This window comes from Pogoniulus pusillus, chromosome 3 (genome assembly GCF_015220805.1).
Source record: "Pogoniulus pusillus isolate bPogPus1 chromosome 3, bPogPus1.pri, whole genome shotgun sequence".
NCBI classification, from domain to species: Eukaryota; Metazoa; Chordata; class Aves; order Piciformes; family Lybiidae; genus Pogoniulus; species Pogoniulus pusillus.
The window spans coordinates 9,731,413-9,744,685 of record NC_087266.1 but is presented as its reverse complement, the minus strand read 5'-3'; positions in this window follow the sequence as shown (position 1 = coordinate 9,744,685).

Here is a 13,273-nt window from a genome sequence, read left to right as displayed (position 1 = left end):
GGTTATCAAGTCACTCTTATTTCTTGTATGGCAATTAGTTGCTGGGATTAGCTATAGTAGACAGGAGAGGAGATTTAAGAGACACATTAAGGTAAGACCTGGAAAAAATGAGAAAGAAAAGATCTCAAGGAATACAAGCTGAGGGTTCCTGGGAAATGATGTTTCTGTGAGAGACATGTTAAAAGGCTAAAACAATGTAAAACCTGAAAGGAATGTTTGAAGCACTTCAGGAATGGCCTGCAAGAGGAGAGCCCAGTAGGTGGTTAGGAAAGCTGAGGGCTATTTCCGGAGATCATAGAATCAATCAGGTTGGAAGAGACATCCAAGATCATCCAGTCCAACCCATCCCCCAGCCCTATCCAGTCAACTAGACCATGGCACTAAGTGACTCAGCCAGGCTTTTCTTGAACACCTCCAGTGACAGCAACTCCACCACCTCCCTGGGCAGCCCATTCCAATGCAAATCACTCTCTCTGTGAAGAACTTCTTCCTAACATCCAACTTATACCTCCCCCAGCACAACTTAAGACTGTGTCCTCTTATTGTATTGCTGGTTGTCTGGGAGAAGAGACCAACTCCCAGCTGGCTACAGCCTCCCTTCAGGTAGTTGTAGACAGCAATGAGGTCACCCCTGAGCCTCCTCTTCTCCAGCCTAAATAACCCAAACTACCTCAGCTCCTCCTCACAGGGCTGTGCTCCAGGCCTTTCATCAGCTTCGTTGCCCTTCTCTGGACATGTTCCAGCACCTCAACATCTCTCTTGAATTGAGGGGCCTAGAACTGGACACAGCACTCAAGGTGTGGCCTGACCAGTGCTGAGTACAGGGGAAGAATAACCTCCCTTGCCCTACTGGCCACACTGCTCCTCATACAGGCCAGGATGCCATTGGCTCTCCTGGCCACCTGGGCACACTGCTGGCTCATGTTCAGCTACTATCTACCAGCACTCCCAGGTCCCTTTCTTCCTGACTGCTCTCCAGCCACTCTGTCCCCAGCCTGTAGCACTGCTTGGGGTTGTTGTGGCCAAAGTGCAGAACCCTGCATTTGACCTTGTTAAATGTCATCCCATTGGCCTCTGCCCTCCCATCCAGCCTGTCTAGGTCCATGGAGGCACCAGGGGCCTTTGTCTTCCTTTCCTGGAGTTGCTTCTCCCATCAGCAGAAGGAGGTAGAGCAGAGAACATGTCTGGGCAAGCTAGGACATGTTTAGGACTAATTTGGCCTACTTTGGCCTTCCACAACAAAGGCCCAGCAGAGTCCCAAGGTAAAAGCTGAGACTGTAGAATTCATCATAGTGTTAGGATTCTCCTTATCATATGAAAAGCAGAAGCTTACTGCCATTTCATCTCTTACTTGAAGAACTTGAGCATAACAAGGAAGTATCCTGAGCTGAGATAATACAAAGGTGGAAAAAGCCCCAACTATGTATTTGTTTTAGCAAACATAAATTTCATGGGAGGTTGATCTTTATCAATGATCACTTATTTGATGAAGTGCTACACTTCATTTATGCCTTATGACAAGAAAAGGGCAGTTGCTAGACTGGACCCAACCAGACACAAGCAGGATTCAGCAGCCTGGTGTTTAGTGTGCCAACCTCCTGATGGTGTGCAGAAAAGGCCAAGAAATGCCCTAATAGATGATAAGGATATAACTTGCAGACAGAAAGTTTCTTCTGGGTAACTCCAGACAGCCATTGATTGGCTTCTGCCCTGAGGCATTACAGTTTATATCCCTAATATCTTTTTATATTGCCTAATAAAAACTGTTGGCTGTTGCCATTATATGGGTAAAGGACATTTATATAAAACTCTTTATGAGCTGTAGATGGAGATCATCCTCTTCATCACATACATGGAGCCATCCTTGAGTAAAAAATGGCATTCTTGAGTAAAAAATGGCATAGCCTGGCACTATTAGTAAACCCCAGTTACACCAAAGAGGAAGAAGGACTCCTTATCTAGTTGAGACTGCATGAAAAAGTTAGAAAACCAGATTTTCCTTCTCCCAGAAGAGGTTAGACCAACACAAGGTCTTTCTGTGCTTCCTGGAAGTCATTAGCTCTAAGAAGTTTGGTTATCTGTTGTGTATTGGAGTGGCTGGAGAGCAGCCAAACAGAGAGGGATCTGGGGGTGCTGATTGATACCCGCCTGAACATGAGCCAGCAGTGTGCCCAGGTGGCCAAGAGAGCCAGTGGCATCCTGGCCTGCATCAGGAATGGTGTGGTCAGCAGGAGCAGGGAGATCATTCTGCCCCTGGACTCTGCACTGGTTAGACCACACCTTGAGTACTGTGTTCAGTTCTGGGCCCCCCAGTTTAGGAGGGACATTGAGATGCTTGAGTGTGTCCAGAGAAGGGCGACGAGGCTGGGGAGAGGCCTTGAGCACAGCCCTACGAGGAGAGGCTGAGGGAGCTGGGATTGTTTAGCCTGGAGAAGAGGAGGCTCAGGGGTGACCTTATTGCTGTCTACAACTACCTGAGGGGTGGTTGTGGCCAGGAGGAGGTTGCTCTCTTCTCTCAGGTGGCCAGCACCAGAACGAGAGGACACAGCCTCAGGCTGCGCCAGGGGAGATTTAGGCTGGAGGTGAGGAGAAAGTTCTTCACTGAGAGAGTCATTGGACACTGGAATGGGCTGCCCGGGGAGGTGGTGGAGTCGCTGTCCCTGGAGCTGTTCAAGGCAGGATTGGACGTGGCACTTGGTGCCATGGTCTAGCCTTGAGCTCTGTGGTAAAGGGTTGGACTTGATGATCTGTGAGGTCTCTTCCAACCCTGATGATACTGTGATACTGTGGTACTCTATTGCCTTTAGAAGGAGAGAAGACCATTGCATTTCAGACATATCATGGAGGAGTTAATTTCCAAGGGTCATCTGCTGCAGTTTGAGAGAGGCACAGCAGACTCCACCATCCACTGAATTAATTCAAATGTGTGTTTCTTCAGACATATTTGATGTATAAAAAAATGCCTGCTTGAACACATCTACCTTTTGCAAATTCTGTACTCTTTCTTACTTGAAATAATTCTGTGTGATCTTAGGTTTTGGTTTTTTTTGCAAATCACAAGAAATCAGTCCTCTAGGAGTGAAGAAAAATCATTGTTGAACCTAAATGTAAAAAGTGATTGGTCATTTCCTCTCACAAAACTGTTTTACAAAAGGCAGAGTGAAAGATAACTACAGAAGATATGAAGACCTTGGTCTTGCCAAGAGAAAAGTCTGTCTGAAAGAGATGTAAATACCTAAAATATAAGAAAAAGAACCAATTCGGGCAATATGTGCAATGATTTTACATTTCAAGACTGAGTAGAGAACAGTTTCTAGTTTGTTTGGGTTTATGCAGTAGGTAAGATTTGATGTAAAAATCCATTTCAAAAAGAAAACTATTTTTTCCTCTCTTTGCTTTTGTATACATAATAGTATCCAGCACTCGTGTAAAGATGTCTATTTCAAAAGATGAGAATTAGTTAAAAGCAAACTGGAAAATTAATCTCCATAATCTGCCAAGGATAAATATTTCCTTCCTACGACATCTGGGGAAACTGAGAACAGAACTTAGGCAGATTGCTAAGGGCTTCTCATACCTGAGCTTGCATTAGAAAAGTGGAGTCTTTGCCACATGGGTTTTCCTCCTAAAACAGTGGAGGGGGGTTGTCTCATACCATTAATTTCCCTGTCTTTCTTAAACACATCATTAGAATAATATCTTACCCATTTGAATTAATTGGATATAAAACATTAACTTTTGCAGAGGTATTAGAGCTTCACCAAGGAGCACTCACAGATATTACAGAGTGACATCAAAATTGACATGGAAGCAATTTAGTCCCTCAGTTTAAAGGCCTTCAGCAAAGCATTAAGGTTTTCCCATCACACACTTCCTTACATACTCACTGCTTATCCTGTTCCCCTTATTTACTGTGCTAGTTCCCTTCTTAACCTAAAAGTAATGATGAGAATCTTTCCTTTGGCTCCTGATAGTTTCCTTATTCAATTCCAAAAAAAAGGAGAATGTACTAGTGTTTTTATCACTGTTTATGCTGTTCTCTAGATATTACAGTTGATTTAATGTTTGTGAAACTTCGCCCCCCTCCAGAGCAAAGACTGAAAATAAACCCTTATATGAGAAGGATTACGGAATGGAGAAAGCAGTGTTCATTAATACATCCCAGTCAAGCTTGATGAGAAAGCCTTGCATATTGGTCATGTGGATTGGCAATGAAATAGCATAAAATAGTTTTTTTACTGCTGGTAAAGGTGATTGTGCTTGGAAGGTTGAGGGCATTATGGCTTGTAGCAAATAAGAGCATAGAATCATAGAATGGTCTAGGTTGGAAGGGATCTCAAAGATCATCCAGTTCCAAACCCCTGCCATAGGCAGGGACACCTCCCACTAGAACAGGTTGCTCAAGACCTCATCCAGCCTGGCCTTGAACACCTCCAGGGAGGTAGCAGCCACAGCCTCCCTGGGCAACCCGTGCCAGTGTCTTGACACCTTCCCTCTAAAGAACCCTTTCCTAACATCTAGTTTGAATCTCCCCTCTGCCAGTTTAAACTCATTACCCCTTGTCCTGTCATTACAAGACCTTGTCAATAGTCCCTCCCCAGCCTTCCTGTAGGCCCCCTTCAGACACTGGAAGGCCACTATAAGGTCTCCTCAAAGCCTTCACTTCTGCAGGCTGAAAAGCCCCAACTTTCATAGCCTGTCCTCATAGCAGAGATGCTGCAGCCCTCTGAGCATCTTCATGGCCCTGCTCTGGACTCACACTAACAGTTCCATGTCCTTCTTGTGTTGGGGGCTCCAGAACTGCACACAGTACTCCAGGTGAGGTCTGAGGAGAGCAGAGTAAAGGGGGACGAATCCCCTCCCTTGCCCTGCTGGCCACACTGCTCTTGCTGCAGCCCAGCACACAGTTGCTGTCTGGGCTGCATGTGCACACTGCTGGCTCATGTTGAGCTTTTCATCAACGCAGACCCCCAGGTCCTTTTCCTCAGGGCTACTCTCAGCCATTCACCACCCAGCCTCGATTTGTCCTTGGGATTGCACTGACCCAGGTGTAGGACCTTACACTTGGCCTTGTTGAATCTCATGAGGTTGTCCTGGGCCCACCTCACCAGCCTGTCCAGGTCTCTCTGGATGACATCCCTTCCCTCTAGCATGTCAACTTCTTTGTGTCATCTGCACACTTGCTGAGGATGCACGCAATTCCTTTATCCATATCACTGACAAAGATGTTAAACAGCACTGGTGCCAGCACTGACCCCTGAGGGATGCCACTTGTCACTGGTCTCCAGGTGGACACTGTGCCATTGATCACTACTCTCTGCATGCCCCCATCCAGCCAATTCCTTATCCATCAGGGCTCCGCCCATCAAGTCTGTGTTTTTCCAGTTTGGTGACCAGGATGTCATGCCCTTGGTGAAGCCATTGCTGCTTACCACCAACCACCTCCTCTTTGTTTACCACCAATCGCCTCCTCTTTGTTTTACATTTGCCTTAGCAGAGCCTTCAGGAGGATCTGCTCCATGACTTTGCCAGGCAAAGAGGTGAGACTGACTGATCTGTAGTTCCCAGCGTCATCCTTTTTTCCCTTCTTGAAGATAGGTGCTATGTTTGCCCTTTTCCAGTCAGCAGGAACTTCACCAGTCTGCCATGACCTTTCAAATATGATAGAGAGTGGTTTAGCAACTTCATCTGCTAGTTCTCTCAGGATCTCATCAGGCCCCATGGACTTGTGCATGTTCAGATTCCTTAGGTGCTCATGAACATGATCTTCAATTATAGTGGCAGATCTTCCTTCTCCCATTGTAGTTGGAGCCCTTGCTGTTGACAACTGAGGCAAAGAAGCCATCAAGCTCCTCAGCCTTATCCACATCCTTTGTCACCAGCTCTCCATTTCCCTTCTGGAAGAGTCCCACATTCTCCTCATTCCTCCTTTTCTCACTAATATACCTGAAGATGTTCTTGTTCTCATTAATGTCCCTAGCCAGATTTAATTCTAGCTATTCTTTAGCTTTCCTAACCTGAGCTTTGGTTGCACAAACAATTACTTTGTATTTGTCCCAGGTTACCTGTCCTTGCTTTCACTCTCTGTAGGCTTTCTTCTTGCATCTGTGTTCAGCTCTCTATTCATCCATACAGGCCTGTTGGTATTCTTACCTGCCTTCCTCTTGTTTGGGAGGCATTGCTCCTGGGCCTGGAGGATGTGATCCTTGAACATTGAGCAACTTTCCTTGGCCCCCCTTCCTTCCAGAGTTTTTTTCCCATGGCACCCTGCCAAGGAGGCCCCTGAAGAGGTCAAAGTCTTATTTTCTGAGGTCCAGAGCAGTGAGTTTGCTATGCACCCTCCTTGATGCCTCGAGGATCTTAAACTCTACAATTTCATGGTCACTTCAGCCAAGGTTACCCTTCAGCTTCACTTCACTCACCAGCCCCTTGTTGTCCAGCATAGCACCTTTTCTTGTGAGTTCCTCTACCAGCTGGAGGAGGAAGTTATCATCAAGGCATTCCAGGAACCTCTTAGATTGCCTCTCCTCTTGCAGTGCACTGGGTGAAAGGAAGTTTTCTACTGACAGGTAACAAGAACTAGTGGAAGTGGAGATGAACAGCAAATGTAACTGTCAACATATTTCAGCCAGAGGGGAATCAGAATGAGCCTGCTATGTGTAGTCATGCCCCTTTAAATACCTGAACATGCACTTCAGAAATGTTTGCAGGTGACATTTCATGTGAAAAGTTGATCCAATTTACCTGAGCCCTTTTTGTTAAGCAGCTGCTAGTTCTGTATTTTTAAGCAGTATTGCTTGTGTGGTGAATTTGTGATGTGCATGAAAGTTATATCTGCTTGGAGTTTCTTGCTGGTAGGAAGAAGGAAAAACTGAGCTCAAATGAGTGTCAGATGCCAGGGCACCCTCGACTGGAAGGCAGGAGTATTTTGGGTTCAGAAGAACTCAGAGTACGTTCTGAAGCCTGGTCTTGGAGAGAATATCTAGTCTTTTGTGGTTTATTTTTCTCAGGAGCCCTTTAGATTAGATTACCATAGGTGGCAGGAGAGTGTAGACTGGGAGCACTGAGATGGCAAGTGTGTCAGAGAGAAGCAGAGACTAGACTGAGACAAGTAAAGATAAAGGAGCAGTCAGGAGTATAGTCCTACATGGCACAAAAATAGAAATGGGGGGACATCATGGCAGGAAAAGAGTGAGAGTGGGAATGAATGCAGAAAGGCTGGAGAAAATAATTTGAAGGAAGGTTGTACGTTAGAGCTCAGAGTGCTTGTCCTGTCCCGTTTCACAGTATTACTGAATCACAGAATCAATCAGGTTGGAAAAGTCCTCTAGGGTCATCAAGTTCAACCTATCTTGTAACGCTTCTAATTAACTAAACCATGGCACTAAGTGCCTCAATGCAGTCTCCATTAAAAAAAAAAAAAAAGTATAACATCCTAAATCCTCTTTCAAGAAAAGTCCATGGAGATGTCAAATGTTGAGCCCTGCCTTATGGTTTATCTCTGGACATGATCCTGCGCACTTCTAATGCCATCAGGCCTGTGAGGCACTTGAAGAGCACCAGTGCAGAAAGCTGGATCTGCCTCTAAGGTACAGGGAAAGCTTTTTGTGTTCTGGGATGCTACCAAGGCAAGTCCTGCTCTTTCTCTTGGACAGTGTTTGTAAAGATTGGTGAAGGAATCTGTACATAGATACTTCTTTCCCATTTTTCCCCTCCATGTGCTCTCCTAAGATGCACTATGTCTCTCACAAAGCCAGTTGTACTTGTTTTTCAGTGATGCTGACGCTAGTGCTTGGTACTCACATTTCCCCACTGCATCATCAGCCTTTGGTTTGGCACAGGGCTTCAGTATGAAGCACAAGGCATCCCTCACCACTGGCTGGTGAGGTCAGCTGGAGGAGTTCTGCACTATCAGGCTGGGCTGTCTCCAGGATGTTAAGATTTTTTTCCCCTCTTTTTATCCTTAGAAAGCTAAAAGGCTGCCAGAAAGCTGTCTGTTGGCCTTTGGTCTGTGCTAGTGTCTGATTCATGGCTGAGAGAAGGTGTTTGGCCTGGCATGAGTGATGTCAGGGACTCACTGGCAAGTTAACAGTGTGTAGAGGAATGATTTCTAAGGCTTGGGAAGATTCCTGGCGCTGTTTGTAAGCAGAAGTGTATATAAGTTTATAAGCATATGTGTAAGCATACTCTCTAACTACTGTTTCCCCACAAACCCTGTCATTTTTCAATGATCCTTCATTTATTCAATCCAGATAGAAGCTGGTTCCTTTGATTTACATTTTTTACACTTTTTTTTTTCCCCATTCTCCTGCATATTTTAAATCTGGAAAGAGTGTTTGTGATCTTCCAGCCTGATTGCCCACGTAACGCTGCATTTCCCCATCAGCCGACAAAAGTGAGAGTTAAATGGTTAGAGTGTTCCCTTTAGAAGCAAACAACCTGTTCTTTTGGCACTTTTTGGGACACTTGGAAATGATCACTGGTGGATTTAAATTAGCAGGATACCACTTTGAATGCAAGTATACCAGATTTTAGCCTGCATTCATTTTGAAACAGGACTTCTGTGCTCATGTTCTCCGTGCATTTATCTGTCATTCTCTTCCTCAAGGTTTCTTCCACTTGTGCAGTTTCAATCACGTTTAGCAATGGTCCCAAGGAGATTATTTTTTGACAAGTTCTAATATAACAGAGGGTGGACTGATAAGAGAGACACTGTTAATATCCCCAGAATGAGGGCCATAACTTGAACTCAGGTGTTATGAGGGCAGCAGAGAGTACAGCTGCAAGGTCCATTCCAACCCAATGTATTCTCTAATGCTATGATTCTGTGGTATAGATCCATAGGAGACCAGGCTTCCCCAGTTACACTGCCTGCTGATAAGTATGTTGTGTGCTTTGTCCATATTAACAAACCTGACCATTTCCTGGGGCTCTGCTGGATTTTATTTTCAAATTTACTCCCAATGGAAGTCATAGAATCATAGAATCAACCAGGTTGGAAGAGACCTCCAACCAGGTTGGAAGAGACTTCCAAGCCTATAACCCAGCCCTGTCCAATCAACTAGACCATGGCACTAAGTGCCTCAGTCAGGTTTTTCTTGAACACCTCCAGTGGCTGTGACTCCACCACCTCCCTGGGCAGCCCATTCCAATGGCAAATCACTCTCTCTGGGAAGAACTTCCTCCTAACATCCAGCCTATACCTCCCCCAGCACAACCTGAGACTGTGTCCTCTCATTCTGGGAGAAGAGACTAATCCCCACCTGGCTACAGTCTCCCTCCAGGTAGCTGTGGACAGCAATGAGGTCTGCCCTGAGCCTCCTCTTCTCCAGGCTAAACAATCTCATCTCTCTCAGCCTCTCCTCATAGGGTCTGTGTGTTTCTTGCTTTTTCCAGTCCTATAAAATGTGAAGATATTCCTGGATCTGATAGCAACAGACATTTTCTTTTAAAAATGAGGATGATCTGAATATAGAACTAGCATCAACAGGCCAGAATAGCTCAGAACTTGGGGTTTTGTGCAAGTGAGTAAGAATCTATTGGCAAATTTCTATTCTGTTTATGGATCATAGCAGAAGGAAAAAAAAAAAAGAAGTTATAAAAATATTTTAGGAGTTGAATTAGAAATGGAAAAGTGTTCCAGAAATCACCTCTGTATCACTCATGTTTTCTGGTGTTGGCACACTCTGTGTCAGGAATTGCTGCTGAAGTTTTGAACAAAAGCTGTAAACTGGAAAAATAAACCATGTTTCAGGTCCAATTCTGTGATGTCTATGCACTGAACTGGATCGTAGCAAGATGGAACACTCTTATTCTGTAGCAAGTGGCAGAATATGTAGCAGCTGGTAGGGAAAAAAAAAAGGCAAGAAAAAAAAACCTACAGGAAGAAGTAGGGAAAAATGAGAAGAAATTAGAAAACCTGCATGCAAACACTAGTGAATCATTCCCACAGGCTTCCTGCTTGCCTAGTATGCTTTTTGAGTGCCAAGACTGAGGAAAATCACACCACTTTATTAAGGTAAGCTACTTTTCAAAGGCAAGCCTGGCACGTGAACACTCCATTTGAGGGAGGACATTACAGCCTTAATGCACTATTAAAATGCACAGATGATGGCATAAGCTCTTTTGGATAAGCAGCACTGCCAGAGTAGTAGCTGAGGGTTTACTGTCCTTCCCATCCCCACTTTGATGATAACTGGCCTACTGCTCACTTAATACTGCTGTGGTCACCTGTCTGCTAGTCTGACAACAAAGCCTCTGCATGCAGAGGATCAATGTCCCATGAATCTGCTTTCTTGCTGTTTATGTGTATGGCAGACACCCAGAAAGTTATGATGGTTTGGGAGTTACCTGCCCCCCCCCCCCCCCCCCAATAAAATCACCCAGACTAGACTCAGCCAGCTGGAAGTTAAGGAATGAAGCTATATTTACAGCTTAGCACAATTTACAAGCATATGTATACACAATATCTACAGTTAAAAGTAATTGAGAAACACAAAATCCCTCCCAAAACAGATTGCCAGGAGGCTCCTGACCCAAACCTCTTCCCCCCTCTCCTTTCCCTCCCTTCAGAAATCACCAGACCAGTCCCTGTGTATCTCACGTGATAAATCTAGAGAGAGCTGACGTGAGATGTCAAAAAGACAACAAGGAAGGTAGAGGAAAAAAGGTTAGGTTGGACTAAAGAGTTAAGGCAGAGGCAACCACAGAGAGCAGACTGCCAGAGAGGAAGAGCAGAACTGAGAGCTGAGAAGTGTGTGAGGAATGTCTGTATCTATATTTTGACTAGCTACATTTCTCAGCAGAAGAATGGGTGATATAGGGTACTGTTGCTTTTTTTCTTTCTTACTTTCTTCTCACAGCCAAGGATTTAATTTCTCTCAGTAAAATATTCCAGTTAGCCTCAAACCAGCACACAGGTTCAACCAGATAATGCTTCACTTCAGCCTGTACCCGCTAGGTTCATAGTTGTCACACAGAGAGGCAGTCATAGAATCATGGAATCACCCAGGTTGGAAAGGACTTCTAAAGGTCATATAGTCCAACTGCCCTGCAGTGAGTAGGGACAATCTCAATTAGATCAGGTCCCCCAGAGCACAATTAAGCCTCACCTTGTTTATCTCCAGGGATGGAGCCTCAACTACCTCTCTGGAAACCTGTTCCAGTGCTCATCCACCCTTATTGTAAACAACTTGTTGCTAATATCCAATGTACATCTACTCTTCTCTAATTTAACACCATTGTTCCTCATCCTATCACTACAGGCCTTTGTAAGCAGTCATTCTCCATCTTTCTTGTAGCCCCCCTTCAGGTACTGGAAGGCTGCTATTAGTTTTTCCAGAGCCTTCTTTTCTCCAGGATGATCAACCTCAGCTCCCTCAGCCTGTCCCTATAGCAGAGGTGCTCCAGCTCCTTGATCATTTTCGTGGCCCTCCTCTGGACCCACTCCATCAGGTTCATGTCCTTCCTATGTTGAGGACTCCAGATCTGGACACACTACTCCATATGAAGTCTCCCCAAAGCATAGTGGCAGAATCACCTCTCTGGATCTGCTGGCCAGGCTTCTTTTGACGCAGCCCAGGATGTGATTTGCCTTCTGGGCAGCAAGTGCACACTGCCTGCTCGTGTCCAGCTTCTCATCCATCAGCACCCTCAAGTCCTTTTCCCCAGTGCTGCTTTCTATCACCTCATCCCCCAGCCTGTATTGATAATGAGGGTTGTTCTGAGCCAAGTGTAGGACACTGCATTTGGTATTGTTGAACCTCATAAAGTTCACCTGGGCCTACCTCTCCAGCTTGCCCAGGTCCCTCTGGATAACATCCTGTCCTTCTGGTGTATCAACAGCACCACTCAGCTGGGTGTCATCTGTGACCTTGCTGATGGTGCCCTCAATACCTCTGTCTATAACATTGATAAAAATATTAAACAACACAGGTCCCAGTACAAATCTCTGAGGGACTCCCTGATAGCCTAAAACGTCCCTCCCCAGCTATTTTGTAGGCCCCCTTTGCCTGATACTGGGAGGCCACAATGTGCCAACTAAACGTATGCCAACTACAAGGCTCTTGGTGCACCCTGAGTTTTGCAGCGAGGTAGAAAGCACAGTCTGGTTCCTGTGAATCCAGCCTCTATTTTGGGCATCAGCTGCTCCAGTGGATTTTATCTATGTCAGTGCTTTTGAGGAAAGTTGTTATTTTGAAAAAACATGTTTTTTATGCCTGTCGGATTTACTGAATTATTTTTTTTAGAGCTAGACAGGCTTGAAATTAAAACAACAAGCAATGTGTGAGCAGGATTAACTGCTTAATTATGTAATTGTTAGCAGAAGAAGAAACCCATGGCAGGCAGCACTTGATTATACTTAAACTACAGTCCTCCTTAGCTGTTTTAGTGCCTCAGCCAGACAATAAACTATCAAGCTGCAGCAGCACTGAATTGTGCTTACTACTGTTGTGGCTTGGTTTAGGAGACATGGAGCTCCATTTGCCATACTCCTTTCAAAGATAGATTCTTATTCCCTTTTGCTAACTATCTTTCTTCTAACTTCCCCCCATTCTTTTCTAAACAGGAATGTAATATTAATATTGGCACTAAATATGATTGTGATGACTCACAATTTTCTCCTAGGTCTCCAGAGAACTATGCTTCCCTGCTGCATACTGTTTTCTTCTACTTGAATTAGAAAATGCAGATATAGCAGGTTTGACCTCCTCTCTGCTCTCAAGAGGTTTCTCCAAATTTACTTCTCTCTTATATTGCACACTTGCCTAAATTTTTGCCATACCTTATAAACCCCACTGCAGTTTCACATGACAAACAATTTGGCCTCAAATATTCCTCCCCTCTTACACAGGTTATTTTTTGCATCCTTGGACTGCAATGTGCTGCCTCACCTCCTGCTGACAGAGCTGTTGTGGGATCATCCTGTCAACTGCTTCAGGAAACTGGGTTTCTTTCCCTGTGCAATGTTTTGCTCTGTGAAACCACATCCTTACATGCTAGGAAAGGTAACCCTTTTTCAGACTCTTCTGGTTGGTTTTTACATTTCATAGAATCATAGAATCAACCAGGTTGGAAGAGACCTTCAAGATCATCCAGTCCAACCTAGCACCCAGCCCTAGCCAGTCAACTAGACCATGGCACTAAGTGCCTCATCCAGGCTTTTCTTGAACACCTTCAGGGATGGTGACTCCACCACCTCCCTGGGCAGCCCATTACAATGGCAAATCACTCTGTCTGTCAAGAACTTCCTCCTAACATCCAGCTTATATCT